Genomic DNA, 16,861 nt, shown 5'->3' with positions numbered 1-16,861 from the left:
CAACAGCCTGTCGAATCCGTCCTGCCGCTAGTTCACGTGTGCCCCCGGACTGCTGCTCCGTCCCCATTGACTATAATGGGGACAGGGGCAAAGTTCCGGCAGCGGCACGGCAGCGTACTTTTAGTCCGGCTGCCTCTCACCATACCGCTGCCGGAACTTCGCCCCTGCCCCCAATTATAGTCAATGGGGGCGGAGCAGCAGTCCGGGGGCACACGTGAACTAGTGGCAGGACGGTTACGACTGTCTGTTCACCCGCCGGAGTCCCCTGCTGCTAATTACAGATTACATCCGTCTGTCCCTTTTTATTTTTTTTACATCCATTTGTCATCCGCTTCTCACGTTTACTTCTCACTTCTCTCCATTTTTTTTCTCAGCGTGGCTTGTCGATGGGTGCATGAGAAATGGATAGCACGTGGGTGACATCGGTGTGCTGTCCGCTATTTTCACGCTCCTATAGATGGGATGGAATAACTTTACCACAATGCGCGCATCTGCACGCACAGTGAGGCGAAGGCTTTTCTAGGATGGCCTGGTGTTAAGGACAGCAAAGAAGCTACTTCTGTCCAAGAAAAACATCCAGGACAGACGGACATTGTGCAAGAAGAAGAGGGATTGGACTGCAGAAAACTGGAGGAAAGTTTTTTGGGACATTTATAAATAATGGCGTAATTTTCACCCAAAAAATACTAACATTAGAAATCAAAAGTGGTGATTTTCTTTACCTCATATATCAGGTGCACACTACTTTTAAAATGTAACCTTTTAAAATATAAACTTGATTATCCGCCTATATTTCTTGATTGGTGCCATTTTATTTGCCATCATTTTTTTTATTTGCCAAGAGCACTAAAATGCAACTTTTTAAAACCAAAATGTGCCATTTCAGCCAACCCCTGCCAGACCGCACTTGTGACTTTTGAAACATATTTGCGACATTTCCACTGGTAAATTGCGACTTTTGTCTCGGACTCGGGACGTTTTTGTTATTGTTTTGTTTTTGTTGAATATCAATTTACTGACAAAACCCTGTTTAGCTCGTTTATGTTAGATAAAAATGAACTCACTCTGTTTTAATACTTACCTATCACTTAGTTTTCTTTTCATAAATGCCACTTTTTGACAAAAAGTCGCATCTTTATGTCATAAATGAGACTTTTTACAGAAAACACAACCACATAAGCTGGATTGATTATTATCCGCAACAATTTGAGCCATTTCTGCCAATAAGGGCCGCTTCACACGAGCGGATGCCGTGCGTGGCATCCGCTCCGTGAAAGAGTGCCAAGACCCGCTGCAGACTGCAGAGGCACGGAGCGGTAACATGACTGTTAATGCTCCGTGCCTCTCTGTGATCTCTTTACTACGAAATCACAGTGACAACTGTGATTTCGTAGTAAAGAGATCACAGAGAGGCACGGAGCATTAACAGTCATGTTACCGCTCCGTGCCTCTGCAGTCTGCAGCGGGTCTTGGCACTCTTTCACGGAGCGGATGCCACGCACGGCATCCGCTCGTGTGAAGCGGCCCTAAGAGGATGACAAATGAGGCGTAATATGCGCCAATTTGATAGCCCCACCCACTTTGATATTTATAACTCATTTCTGGCGTGATGTATTCTTTATGGTGAAAATTCTGGAGAAAACAGTTGATATATTTGGTGCAAATCATTCTTTTTGGTCCATTTTATGCCATAATTCTGGCACAACATGCTTAGTAAATGTCCCCCAGAGTCTCAGATTAAGCCCCTTCCAGACTGTTTGGGAGATCTGTAAAAATAATTGTCCGGAGGAGAAAAGGTGAGCGCTATCATGTGTCCTGTGTCATGCCAGCAGTAAAGCATCTGGAGACCATTCATGTGTGGGGCTGCTTCTCATCCAACAGAGTGGGTTCACCTACTATTTTGCCTAATAATGGCATCAAAACATCCTCCAAGAGCAACTTCTCTCAACCATCCAGGAACAATTTGGTGATGAACAATGCTTTTTCCAGCATGATGGAGCACCATGGCAATGCAAAGCAAAAATGATAAATAAGTGGTCTGGTGAACAGAAAGCTGCAATTTTGGGTCCATGGCCAGGAAACTCCTCAGATCTCTGATGAAGCTGCAATCAATCCTCAAAAATCGTCTGGACAAACAAAAACACAAAAATTGTAATAAACTCCGAGCAGTGATCAGGCAAGAATGGGTTGTCATCAGTCAGGATTTGGCTCAGAAGCTGACATGCTGCATGCCAGGGTGAACTGCGGAAGTTTTGAAAAAAAGAAGGGTCGACACTGGAAATATTGAGTCTAGGAAAAAACTTCTGAAATACGTATACCTGCTACTTCAGTATACCATAGAAACATCTGACACAAAGGTCGAAAAAACTGAAGCAGCAAACTTTGTCTAAACTAAAATTTGTGCCAGTCTCAAATTTTTTGGGCCACGACAGGATATAAAGTGAGGAATCACAGAAACAATTGACATGCTGACGATTTTAAAATCCACACAAGCAGGTCAATTTCCACATGTAAAAAATATGTAGATTGTACAGTCGTGGGCAAAAGTTTTGAGAATGACACAAATATTAGTTTTCACGAAGTTTGCTGCTAAACTGCTTTCAGATCTTTGTTTCAGTTGTTTCTGTGATGTAGTGAAATATAATTACACGCACTTCATACGTTTCAAAGGATTTTATCGACAATTACATGACATTTATGCAAAGAGTCAGTATTTGCAGTGTTGGCCCTTCTTTTTCAGGACCTCTGCAATTCCACTGGGCATGCTCTCAATCAACTTCTGGGCCAATTCCTGACTGATAGCAACCCGTTCTTTCATAATCACTTCTTGGAGTTTGTCAGAATTAGTGGGTTTTTGTTTGTCCACCCGTCTCTTGAGGATTGACCACAAGTTCTCAATGGGATTAGATCTGGGGAGTTTCCAGGCCATGGACCCAAAATGTAAACGTTTTGGTCCCCGAGCCACTTAGTTATCACTTTTGCCTTATGGCACGGTGCTCCATCGTGCTGGAAAATGCATTGTTCTTCACCAAACTGTTGTTGGATTGTTGGAAGAAGTTGCTGTTGGAGGGTGTTTTGGTACCATTCTTTATTCATGGCTGTGATTTTGGGCAAAATTGTGAGTGAGCCCACTCCCTTGGATGAGAAGCAACCCCACACATGAATGGTCTCAGGATGCTTTACTGTTGGCATGACACAGGACTGATGGTAGCGCTCACCTTTTTTCTACGGATGAGCCTTTTTCGTGATGCCCCAAACAATCGTAAAGAGGCTTCATCGGAGAATATGACTTTGCCCCAGTCCTCAGCAGTCCATTCACCATATTTTCTGCAGAAGATCAATCTGTCCCTGATGTTTTTTTTGGAGAGAAGAGGCTTCTTTCCTGCCCTTCTTGACACCAGGCCATCTTCCAAAAGTCTTTGCCTCTCTGTGCGTGCAGATGCGCTCACACCTGCCTGCTGCCATTCCTGAGCAAGCTCTGCACTGGTGGCACTCCGATCCCGCAGCTGACTCCTCTTTAGGAGATGATCCTGGCGCTTGCTGGACTTTCTTAGACGCCCTGAAGCCTTCTTTACAAGAATTGAACCTCTTTCCTTGAAGTTCTTGATGATCCTATAAATTGTTGATTGAGGTGCAATCTTAGTAGCAACAATATCCTTGCCTGTGAAGCCATTTTTATGCAACGCAATGATGGCTGCACGCATTTCTTTACAGGTCACCATGGTTAACAATGGAAGAACAATGATTTCAAGCATCACCCTCCTTTTAACAGGTCAAGTCTGCCATTTTAACCCAATCACCCTGACATAATGATCTCCAGCCTTGTGCTCGTCGAAGACGATTACTGAAATGATCTCAGCAGGTCCTTTAATGACAGCAATGAAATGCAGTGGAAAGTTTTTTTGGGGATTAAGTTAATTTTCATGGCAAAGGACTATGCAATTCATCTGATCACTCTTCATAACATTCTGGAGTATATGCAAATTGCTATTATAAAAACTTAAGCAGCAACTTTTCCAATATTTATGTAATTCTCAAAACTTTTGGCCACTACTGTAGAGTGTACATGAGATTTGGCAAATCTCATTCACTGTGATAATTAGGGCTCATGCACACGAACATGTGCCTCCCGTGCCGTGCATTGGGGTCCGCAAATTGTGTTCCCCAATGCACGGGCACCGTCCATGTGCCCAGCGCTGGCAAATGCAGACCCATTCAACTTGATTGGGTCTGTGATATGTCCACTCCGTAAAAAAAAAATAGAACATGTTTATTTTTTTGTGGTGTGGAAGTACGGACCATAGTGCTTCTATTGCCTTCTGCTCTGTATCTTCAGTATTGCGGACCCATTCAAGCGAATGGATCCACATCTATAATATGGTGCACACAAGGCCGGTGTATACAGCGGGCCAGCAAAAAACAAAAAAATTGCAATTTTCAACCTTATAATGGCAAAACGCTTGTTGTTTAATTCCCCCTAATGCTTAAAAGGGTTGTCTGGGTTCAGAGCTGAACCTGGACATACCCATATTTTCACCCAGGCAGCCCCACTAAGATGAGAATCGCTCAGGGCAAAGGCATTTTCAGGAGATCCGGTGACGCACCGGGCTCTCCATAGGGCTGCCAGGCGGAGGCTTCCGCCCAGCAGTGTGTTCGGTGATGTCACTGGCACTGATGGGCTGGCTTTAGCACTGCCCTAGCCTGTAAAATGGCTGGGGCAGCACTAAAGCCGGCCCATCAGAGCCAGTGACGTCACCGAACACACTGCTGTGTCGAAGCCTTCGCCCAGCAGCGTGTTATTGTAAATAAAAAAGCCCTTGCCATGCGCGATCCTGCGGAGGGCAATGAAGAGCATCGGAGCATGAAATGCTAACATCAGGGTGGCCGGAGGGGTAAAATTCTGGGTATGTCCGGACAACCCCTTTAAAGGGAGTTCACCCCCAGAGGCCTTTCGCGCAGACCCATCAGCTTGGAGGGAATCATGCTTATATTGGGCTCTTGCTCGCTAGGAACCCCACCAATCATTAGAACAGGGGTCCTGAGCTTTCCATTCCTCCTCACTGCAGTCGTTCACGCTCCCTGCTGCTCCATTCATTGTCTATAGCGCTAAAGAAAACTTCTACAATTTATGTAAAAATGTATCCTTCTGGACTGAGGGCAATTGTCTAGACTGGATACAAATGTAACAAACCCTCAGCTTTGTCTAGCATTTGGCATGTATAGGTTTTCAGCCTCTTCTGGATGTAAGACTGTATGTACGGTAAGTGTTCCCAAACGGATCCCAGAATTCACCAGTCTACTGTATGTGTGTAAATGCTGCATGCACCACTGACCGCTGGGGACTAAAGCATTAAATTGACTTGATTGCTTTGGCATACAGAGCCCCATGCTGCTTAATCCCGCCAATATCCCTTTTTTTGTCTTTTGGAGAAGGGAGGACGGGGAACATGCTCCACATCTCCTTCCTCTGCGTTCAACAACAAATAACAACGTCCATTGGCGTTTTTGTGGTCCTGCAAATATGGATCCGCAAAACATGGATACCGGCCATGTGCGTTGCGGAATGGCACGTATTGCCGTCTATAGAAATGTCCTATCCGTGTCTGTAAAATGGACAAGACTAGGACATGTTCTATTTTTTTTTTTGCGGAGCCGAGGAACGGACATACGGATGCGGCTCTATTGAAGTGAATGGGTCCACATCCAACCCCCCAAAAATGCGGATCAGATGCGGACAAAAAATAAGCTTAGCCCTTATGCTTCCACACAGATTCTCAAGCAGAAAAACAGCAGCGTAATACAGTACCTGCAAAATGTATGAGATTTCACAAATGCTTTTTGTTTCCATGCAGATTCTGAAATCCGCCAGCATGTCAATCCTTTATGCGGTTCTTTTCTATGGATTGCAACCTTTTCAATGACAAAGCATGAAATCCGCATCAGCGGTTTTCCTTTCCGATATTGAGATCCGTCATAGGATCTCAAAACCGGAGGAAAATGCTTCAGTTTTGTCCCGGAACTTTGTCCCAGTTTTGTCCCGGAACTGAACAAACCGGAACGGAGTACACCAGAATGCATTCTGTTGCGGTTTGTCGTGTTCCCATGCAAGCGCCAGATCCGGCATAAAAAAACATGTAAGTCAATGGTGCCGGATCAGTCTTTTTCAGCCACGAAAAAACCAGATCCGGCACTAAAACCATTGTAAGGCACCATTGACTTGCATGGTTTTTGATGCCGGATCTGGCATGGCACCCATTCAGTGGCTCTACACTGTGACTAATACACGGGGCAAGTGCAGGGTATCCACTTATATGTTGTCTAATAGGGCATATGGAAAAGGGTCATCTTTAAAGGGGTTTTCCAAGACGTTACCACTGACGACCTATCCTCTAGATACCCCCACTGATCAGTTGTTTTAGACGGCAGCAGCTCAGTGGCCTTCTCTTACTTTTCCCTAAGCCATGTAACGTTGCGTTCATTGGTCACATGGCCTAGACGCAGCTCAGCCCCATAGAAGTGAATGGGGCTGAACTTCGATACCAAGCACAGCCTCTATACAATGTACGGCGCTGTGCTTGGTGAACAGAGGGGAGGCCCCTAAGCTACTGCATGACCACCCCCCCATTTAAACAGAGGAATGCATAGCCCCCGTTCTTGTGATCACTAGGAGCCCCTAGTAGGAGGGAGGTCGCACTGTTTCTAGAAGAAAGCAGTCATCTTTTTCATATCTCATACAACCCCTTTTAAATCTGGAGAATGTGTTATTACTGTTAAAAAGGGTTCTCCTCTGGATAGGTCATCAGTATATGATCAGTGGGGGTCCGACACCTGAGACCCCCGCCGATCAGATGTTTGAGAAGGCACCAGTTTGGATTCTTCTTGGATGAAAAATGGACGGATTTTCCATAGATGTCAAAAGGACACCGAATATTGAATGAGGCCTAAATAGCGCTGCTTTAACCACAGGGCAAATGGTGTAAGGTCTGGTTGGGTGGGGTCTTTATTTTATGGGGTCTGGTTGGGAGTCTGGTGAGGGGGGGGACTGTAATAGTTTAGGGGGCTGGGGGTCTGTTTTTGTTTAGGAGGAGTCTGTATTTATTCTGAGGTTTATTCTGTGTCCTTAATTTAGGGGTCTGAATTTGTTTTGCTGTAGAGGTGACAGCAGAAGTGAGGGGCAAAGAGGTCTCAGCAGCAAACTATGGAGAAGAAAAGGAAATCATATAAGACATCACCTATGAGGCCTCTTTCACACGTGCGATACGGATTGTGTCAGGATCTGTTCAGGGAGAAACTGATGGTTTTGCACCCCAGTTCAAATCAGTTTTCTCTGTGATTGTGTGCGTTTTTTTCCGTCCGGATTGCATGCGTTTTTCAGGTGCGTGAAGAAAAACTGAAGAATAACAATCCACATCTTGCAACAACCAGGGAAAAATGTGTTGCATCCAGAAGCCTTTCGTCTTTCACGCAAGACCCATTCACTTCTGTGGAGCCAGAGCTGCGTGAAAAAACGCAGAATATAGAACATGCAAAGATGATGCGTGAAAAACAACGCTCTTGTACACAGACCCATTGACATGAATGACAGGATTCAGTCCGAGTGATATGCATTCGTTACACACATCGCATCTGTACGGTAAAACTTGCTCGTGTGAAAGCTCTAAGTCAGTGGACATACAGAGGACTAGTCGGCTCTCTTGACATGTCTGTTATAGTAAATCTTTGTATTCCACAAAAAGTGTACGTGCAACCCAGGTACGTGCATACCATGATTCTGTCACATGTGCAAAATAAGAGGCACATGGCGGTACAATATGGGCCCCAAGAATTCCATGGCAGCCATATTGGAGACTTGTGTGTGGATCCAGACCATGGCGGAGTACCTTACGATGCAATGTATAATGTAAACTCCTATTTGTACATCTATTCTTCAGCAATGCAGAGTATATCTATAAAGGGTAATGGCAGTATTGATATATAAACACCTTGGAGTCCTGTCCAACCTTTCACATGGCCCCAGTGCCTGTCTGGGGCCATTACCTCCTCTATGAGGAATGTCAGTGACACCAGGAATCCAATAAAACGTGTGCTGTGATCAGGAAACACGTTTGTAAAGATAAATGGGCTCCATAATATGAACCACCCTTGTTTTCTAGCTTCTTCCATGATTCACAGTGACAGGTAGCCTTCAGGACACTTTCCCAGCGAGGCAGCGAGGCGCCTATGTCTTCAGCAGAAGACTAAGGTTAATGGCGGGTAATGAAGGGATTGCAAATGAGAGGCTAAAGGCTGCAAAGAGGGATTAAACACCAGGCAGGGAGAGGGCAACACCACGGACAGCTGCAAGGACCGAAACAAGGAGGCGAAAAGTCAGAAAGCAGATCCTTATGCCTCAGTAGATGAAAATCAAGACGAACATATGGTATAATAATCACGTATAATGAATTTATTATAAAAGTATTACGGCCTGGTACTGTTCAGAACCATTGAACGGGTATTTTGGGTTCATTATATTGATGACATAGTCTCTGTATAGGCCATCAAGTATCAGATCATAAGGGTCCGACTCTTGGCATCCCCTGTTTGTAGGGACCCCAGTGCTCATGCAAGCCTTCGAGCCTGCTCACTGTTTATGTGGGCAGCTTGGTGGCTCAGTGGTTAGCACTGGGGTCCTAGGTTCGAATCTGGGGTCTGTGTGTTTCCTCCGAGTACTCCGGTTTACTCCCACACTTCAAAGACATAGAGAACTTATAAAAGTACATAAAATAATAATAAATGAGGTGCCTACCTGCCACCATCTACTTAGGTGCAGGATGTGGCAGCTTTAGCGTATTCGAGTAAGGGGACGAAGCTGCAATACCCTGCACCTCCACTACTAGGTAGATGGATCAAGATGAATAAACAAGAGGCTGCTGCTTTTGTCCATGTGCTCTGTCTGGTATTGAAGCTAAGCCCCATTTCCTTGAATAAGGGCTCTTGCACATGACAGTATGCCCTCCGAGACATACGGTCCGTGAGCGGGCCATATGTCCCGGAGCAGCATTGGTCGTGCTGTGCACGTCAGTCCGCCCACGGGACCATTGTCGCGCACTCATATGATCTTATTGGGCACAGCATCATTGTAATCTATGATGCTGTGTACACCCGTGCGCACGATCAATGCCGCTCACGGACTGTATGTCTCGGAGGGCATGCGGTCAGTGTGCAAAAGCCCTAAGGAGGAGCATCCTGCAATACCAGATAAAAAAAAACTTCCAGTTTTCTACATTAGTGATGAATTCAAGTGGGCGAGCCTCTGCTCTCTGCAAGAGTGGTCTTGAACTGGTTAAAGGCCCATTACATGACATATCACATTGCATATTATATATCATCACAACAGGACATACCATCACGGGTGCAGGTTACATGGCATACGTAAGTGTGGGGAGATAAAACACGCAGAAACACACCGGCGCACATTCACTAAGACTGGATTTTTACACTGGTCTTCGTTTTCCCCCTTGCTCTACCCTAAGATTCATCTAATTTATGGTGGCAGTCATTGCGCCTGGCAAGGGGCTGGCTTAGTTTTTCGTCGACATTTAAGCCTTTTTCCAGGCGTAAATGTTAGTAAATTTGCCTGGGCTGAAATCTCAGCCCGACCCCCAACATGTGCCCGTCCCGTCCAACTGGTGAACACAGCATAAAACCAATATTTAGTCCCAAGGCCGGTAAAAAGGGGACTTGCGACTATTTGTTTTTTACTAAAATAGTCGCAAGTCCCTTAATAAATGTGCCTCATTTACTATGCTGCTGTGTTTTCAGGAACAGTCACTTAGGTGGCATTTCCACCGCAACAGTGTCAATGGTAACCCATAGCAACAGAACTCTGTAAATTGTACGCTTTCTTCTTAAGAGGGACAAGGCTATTGTCAACCTTTTTAAATGCATATAAAGACTACATATGAAAAATGCTAATCACCTGAGCAAACTCTGTAGACACTGAACAAGCAAGCCCTTCAAATTCCAAGTAAGAGTCTTTATCACAAAAAAATAACAAAGCAAAAAATATATATACAGTGGATATAAAAAGTCTACACACCCCTGTTAAAATGTCAGGTTTCTGTGATGTAAAAAAATTAGACAAAGATAAATCATTTCAGAACTTTTTCCACCTTTAATGTGACCTATAAACTGTACCACGCAATTGAAACACAAACTGAAATCTTTTAGGAGGAGGGAAGAAAATAAACTAAAATAATGTGGTTGCATAAGTGTGAACACCCTCTGTTGGGGGGATGTAGCTGTGTTCAGAAATAAGCAATCACATTCGAAATCCTGTTAAATAGGAGTCAGCATACACCTGCCATCATTTAAAGTGCTTCTGATTAACCCTAAATAAAGTTCAGCTGCTCTAGTTGGTCTTTTCTGAAATGTTCTTAGTCGCATCCCACAGCAAAAGCCATGGTCCACAGAGGGCTTCCAAAGCATCAGAGGGATCTCATTGTTAAATGGTATCAGTCAGGAGAAGGGTACTAAATAATTTCCAAGGCATTAGATCTACCATGGAACACAGTGAAGACAGTCATCATCAAGTGGAGAAAATATGGCACAACAGTGACATTACCAAGAACTGGACGTCCCTCCAAAATTGATGAAAAGACGAGAAGAAAACTGGTCTGGGAGGCCACCAAGAGGCCTACAGCAACATTAAAGGAGCTGCAGGAATATCTGGCAAGTACTGGCTGTGTGGTATATGTGACAACAATCTCCCGTATTCTTCATATGTCTGGGCTATGGGGTAGAGTGGTAAGACGAAAGCCTTTTCTTATGAAGAAAAAAATCCAAGCCAGGCTACATTTTGCAAAAACACATCAAAAGCATGTGGGAAAAGGTGTTATGGTCTGATGAAACCAACTTTCAACTTTTTGGCCATAATTCCAAAAGATATGTTTGGCGCAAAAACCACACTGCACATCACCAAAAGAACACCATCCCCACAGTGAAGCATGGTGGTGGCAGCATCATGCCGAGGGGCTGTTTTTCTTCAGCTGGAATCGGGGCCTGAGTTAAGCTAGAGGGAATTATGAACAGTTCCAAATACCAGTCAATATTGGCACAAAACCTTCAGGCTTCTGATAGAAAGCTGAACGTGAAGAGGAACTTCATTTTTCAGCATGACAACGATCCAAAGCATACATCCAAATCAACAAAGTAATGGCTTGACCAGAAGAAGATTAAAGTTTTGGAATGGCCCAGCCAGAGCCCAGACCTAAATCTGTGGGGTGATCTGAAGAGGGCTGTGCACAGGAGATGCCCTCGCAATCTGACAGATTTGGAGTGTTTTTGCAAAGAAGAGTGGGCAAATCTTGCCAAGTCAAAATGTGCCATGCTGATAGACTCATACCCAAAAAGACTGAGTGCTGTAATAAAATAAAAAGGTGCTTCAACAACGTATTAGTTTAAGGGTGTGCACACTTATGCAACCTTTTATTTTATTTTTATATTTTTTCTTCCCTCTACCTAAAAGATTTCAGTTTGTTTTTCAATTGAGTTGTACAGTTTAGGCTACTTTCACACTAGCGTTCGATCGGATCCGTTCTGAACGGATCCGATCATATTAATGCAGACGGAGGCTCCGTTCAGAACGGATCCGTCTGCATTAAATTGGCAAAAAAAAAGCTAAGTCTGAAAGTAGCCTGAGCGGATCCGTCCAGACTTTTACATTGAAAGTCAATGGGGGACGGATCCGCTTGAAGATTGAGCCATATTGTGGCATCTTCAAACGGATCCGTCCCCATTGACTTACATTGTAAGTCTGGACGGATCCGCACGCTGCAAGCAGCGTTCAGGTGTCCGCCTGCTGAGCGGAGCGGAGGCTGAACGCCGCCAGACTGATGCAGTCTGAGCGGATCCGCATCCATTCAGACTGCATCAGGGCTGGACAGATGCGTTCGGGTCCGCTCGTGAGCCCCTTCAAACGGAGCTCACGAGCGGACAGCCGAACGCTAGTGTGAAAGTAGCCTTATAGGTCACATTAAAGGTAGAAAAAGTTCTGAAATGATTTATCTTTGTCATTTTTTTTACATCACAGAAACCTGACATTTTAACAGGGGTGTGTAGACTTTTTTTATCCACTGTATATCAAAATTGGCATCCATAACCACCGATCCTAGAAAGTTATTATATTAATGAACCCCCATGTTGACCACCATTTTAAGAACAATTGCCAAAATTGCGGTTTTTGTTCACCCCACACAAAATAAAAATAAAAAATGATGAAAAGTTTTCCCTATGGGTGTCATTTAAAAATTCAACTCATCCTGCAGTAAACAAGCCTTCATACAACGATTGGCACAGGAAAAATAAAAATCTGATAGCTCTTGGAGTATGATTATGGCATCACATCCTAAAGGCTCAAATCAACCTGGTCCTGAAGGGGTCAAAAGGAACCTTCATTGTGGATAAGTATCTGCCCACGTCATATGATGGACACACAGATGTGATACTAGTACTGTACCAAGTCATGCATCACATGACCCCTGGAAGGAAAACAATGAAGGTTCCCAATGAATGACAGCAAGCAGAGATCTTGAAAACCAGTAGCAATAGCTACAGAAAATATATTGGCAAATCTTTTCATTATTTAAACAATAACCTTTAACTGCTGACACCATCTAAGAAAATTGGGGACATATCACTGGGAAGCACGGTGGCTCAGTGGTTAGCACTGGTGCTGTGCAGCGCTGGGGTCCTAGGTTTGAATCTGATCAAGGGCAACTTCTGCATGGAGTTTGTATGTTCGGTTCTCCGGTTTCCTCCCACACTCCAAAGACATACTGATAGGGACCTTAGATTGTGAGCCCCATTGGGGACAGTTGGTTGCTAATGTCTGTAAAGAGGCTGCGGAATATAATAGCGCTATATAAGTGCATAAAATAAATAAATATGCCACTTATGTATAATAGGTCTCTGGGACCCGCACCTATCTCTAGAACAGAGACTGCCGGAAACAGCTGAGTCCCTTGGAAATGATTGGGTCCATCCTCCTTCTCTTTGTGGGTTCCACCTCTATCAGACATTGGTGGCATATAGCTAGGATGTATGAGATGGGCCAACCCTTTTAAAGGGGTTTTCCAAGAGTTTAATATTCATGGTCTCTCTCCATCAATATCGATCCTCCAGAAAATCACTTCAAGATCCGCATTAGAGATGAGGAAATAGATTTGTAGAAATCAAATATATTAAAAAATCTGCCTCCCCGAGCAGCGAGACACAGGCCCCGCTGCTCATGAGACTCCCCACCCTTGATTTGAGACATCTCACTTGGCCCTGTCAATCTCGTTGCAGATGCCGACTGTGCAGGCGCCACTATACTTTCTGGGTGTACCCAGATGAGAGCGAAGTGTGCGCAGTCAGCATCTGGGCTACCCTGAGCAATGGCGCGGGCGCAGGATGGACAGGGCCAAGTGAGATGTCAACCAAGGCAGAGGAGGGAGTCTCAAGGAGGCTTATCTTTGAACAAAATGGATTCACTCATCACTAGCCCAGAGTAATTTGCATATGCAATACCATGACCGTCTGATAGTCCAGAACCCTTGATACTCCGGCTCCTGTTAGGTCCCATTAATACTGGATTATGGAAATTTACTGCATTTTGAACCTTCTAGAAACAATTTAATGAAAAGACCAATTAGTATGCACACTTTATACTATGCATAAATAAAACATAAGTGACATGTGAATGTCTGATGATCGCTACCACCAGACTGAGCAAATGTGCAAACTAAACCAAGCATTGCCTGGAACCAAACAGACTATTTCTGCGGAGAAAATGAGGGAACACCTCGGGTGGTGGTAAAAGTGCAGGCCGATCTGGTACCGTCAGAGCGCTGATGTGGTTCTGTATGACATTTACTTGTTCGGTTTCTTTCAAAATTAGTTAATAAGGCTCCAGGCACACGACCATATGTATTTTGTGGGTTGCAAATTGCAGATCCGCAAAATCCGGATACCATCCATGTTGCGTCCGTATTTTTTGCAGACCCATTGACTTCAATGGTGTGGGCTCAACTGCCAGAAACCTTGGAATCAATGGGTTACAGCACCAGCTAAGTGATGCCACTCTCTTGTAATGCTTCTCTGCCCAGCGATGTACAAGGAACAGTGGCACAACCACATTCACCTACATGGGTCTGGTGGATGGGGGCGTCACTGTGCAGGAGAGAAGTCACCTTGGTCCTTTCTTAGAACCAATGGGGGGTACCGAAGGTCGGACCTTCACTAATCAGAAAGCTACACCATATCCTTGGTGTCCTGACACAACATTATTAGCTGTCCGCGGATGGGTTTTAGAAACCTCACCCATACGTATTGTACTGTAAATTGCCATGAAATCTGCACTGCAAACCCGAGGCGATACCGACACAACTGGATTTACCCTAACAACACAGATGTGAACACAGCTTAAGGGGTTATGTTATGATTGATGTAAAAAATTTAAATCAGACATCATATAGTACATGAGGATCTCTTTCCAACAAAGCTAGAACCAGCCCTGTACCTGACATGGATCCAGAGATCTCCACATAGATTTATTTCAGGCTGTGTCCTTTCTCAGAGGACGAGTCCTTTCTGATGCCTCTCTTTCCCTGTAACAGCTTCTAACAGAAGATATGGCTGGTGACAGTTAAAGATTGAAACTGAAATTGTGCGACCACCTCAGTGAAGTGGACAAGAGATAAGGAAAACAACAAACAGCAGGTGGCGCTATACAGATACATTATATTGAATAGCTCAGTGGCTATACTAAATTTTCAATTATATGCAATTCTCTCTGCTGCACCCTCTCCATTAAACATTATCACTGCCTGGCCCTGTCAATCAAAGTGCAGAGAGAGCAGAGCCTCTAGGTGTAATGGCAACGCCCTCCTTGCTTTTAGAGGCTAATTAGCATATATAAAAAAAACGGAAACGGGACTGATCCGTTATGCAGCCCATAGACTTCTATTATGACAAAATGAATAACGGAATGTCTCTAAAGGCATTCCTTTATGCATTCCGTCATAGAATTGCGTTATGGTCCGTGGTAACGGAATCCATAATGCAATTCTGATTTTACCACCAAACGAATCGCAAACAAATTTCATAACCGGAAATTCGCTCATCTCTAGTCTTAATAACTAAATTGTGCGCAATAAACATAAATATCTGCTGATATAAAATAAAGATACAGAAAAGGTTATTTTCATATTTTACCACACTGCTGACATCTGACGGGGGAAATGCCCTTTCAAGTTTCATTTTCTAACTTGAAACTTTCTAACTCTCAAATTTCCCCCCCCCCCCAAAACATTCTTTCTGGATCTGCTGTAATGATGCTTACTCAGAGCTCTTTGTCTGACACGTAAACAATGGATAAAAAAGAAAAAAAGTGAAGACTTTGGTTTTTATTAAAACAATGTATGAAAAATGTCAAGTGTACTTGCAGCGGATAGAAATGCATTATTCATTCCAGTTATTTAAAACCCATTTTATTCAGTGTATGTGGAATTGATCCTCAGACTGTTTCCCACCTCATCACTTTGCGGCTTTTTTTCTTTATTTTGCTTCATGGAAATAAAAGTTGGAGGAAGGGTTCATCCCACGCACTGCAATATGTGAAAAGTATAAAGGGGGATGTTGCAGCCTTTACCTCTATTTGTTCTGCTTTGTAAGTCAGTGTCTGGTACAATGAAGAATAGGAGGTTACACTATGGAATGGACATAATGGAGATGACTCATTATATAACAATTCTTATTTTGTATAGTGATTTATTTATTTTTTATAATCCAAACTAAGTTGGCTGCCTAAGTACTGTGTAAGCAAATGACTGTGGGTTCATATCAGTGGTCTTCAACCTGTAGCTGTATTTCCACGGGCAGAATGGCCGTAGATCTTACAGGGAAATTTCCCAGTGGGCCGATACCCAGAGCACTGCCAAAGCCCTCCTCTTGGCCACCAGCTAGGTACATAAAGATCTGATGCCCTCAGCATTAATTAATGGAAGAGCATCAGGCACATATGCACCTGGCTGCCAGCCGCAGGTGCCCTTCTGCCCAACTGTATTGCCGTCCTCAGGATGATGATACAGTTTCATACCGTGGCACGGGCGGCAGTTTTTTGTGCTGTACTGTGGTATTTGGTTTTGCTGGGGCACAACAGGAGTAAGTAGAAGGATCTGCTTCTACTTGCGTGCAATTTTAATCTGAAGAAGAGGACCTTCAGATTGTTTTTACTGCTCCTTCTACTTCCTCCTGTTGTGACAGTTCCTTGCACCAATGGGTGAATTTGAAGCTTTACCTGTCCTTTTGGGAGATTGGGCATCTCTGTCTCAAGGCACCTTACCTGCGACTGCATACCTAACAACTGGGATAATTTTCTACACTAAGCCTACAAGAGAGTTGTGCCTATTCCAGGACAACCACAAACGGTGAGCCTCCATTTTGAAGCCTGCTGTCTCTCGGAAAATACCTTTGACCTATTTACCCTATGTTACACTCTTCATCTCTGTTTTCACAGTGACTCTTGCCTTTAGTACCAAGATACTTATTAATCGGACACACTCCACATAATTCTTATATACTTAACCTTATTAGAAGACTCAACACCTCTTATCTAAAAACACCAACAAATGACTGGATGCCAACTGTTAGAATCCTTAACAGGGTTGTCTCATTTCAGACAATGGTGGCATATCACTAGGATATGCCACCAATGTCAGATAGCTGTGGATCCCAGAATTGGGACCTGCGCCTGTCTCCAGAACAGGCCCTCGAAAGTGAAGGTTGTGTGCATCACACATATTTCTATGGAAGTTTTGAAAATAACCGCTTGGCTATTTCT

This window comes from Bufo gargarizans, chromosome 4 (assembly GCF_014858855.1).
Source record: "Bufo gargarizans isolate SCDJY-AF-19 chromosome 4, ASM1485885v1, whole genome shotgun sequence".
NCBI classification, from domain to species: domain Eukaryota; kingdom Metazoa; phylum Chordata; class Amphibia; order Anura; family Bufonidae; genus Bufo; species Bufo gargarizans.
This window is presented reverse-complemented; position numbering follows the sequence as displayed.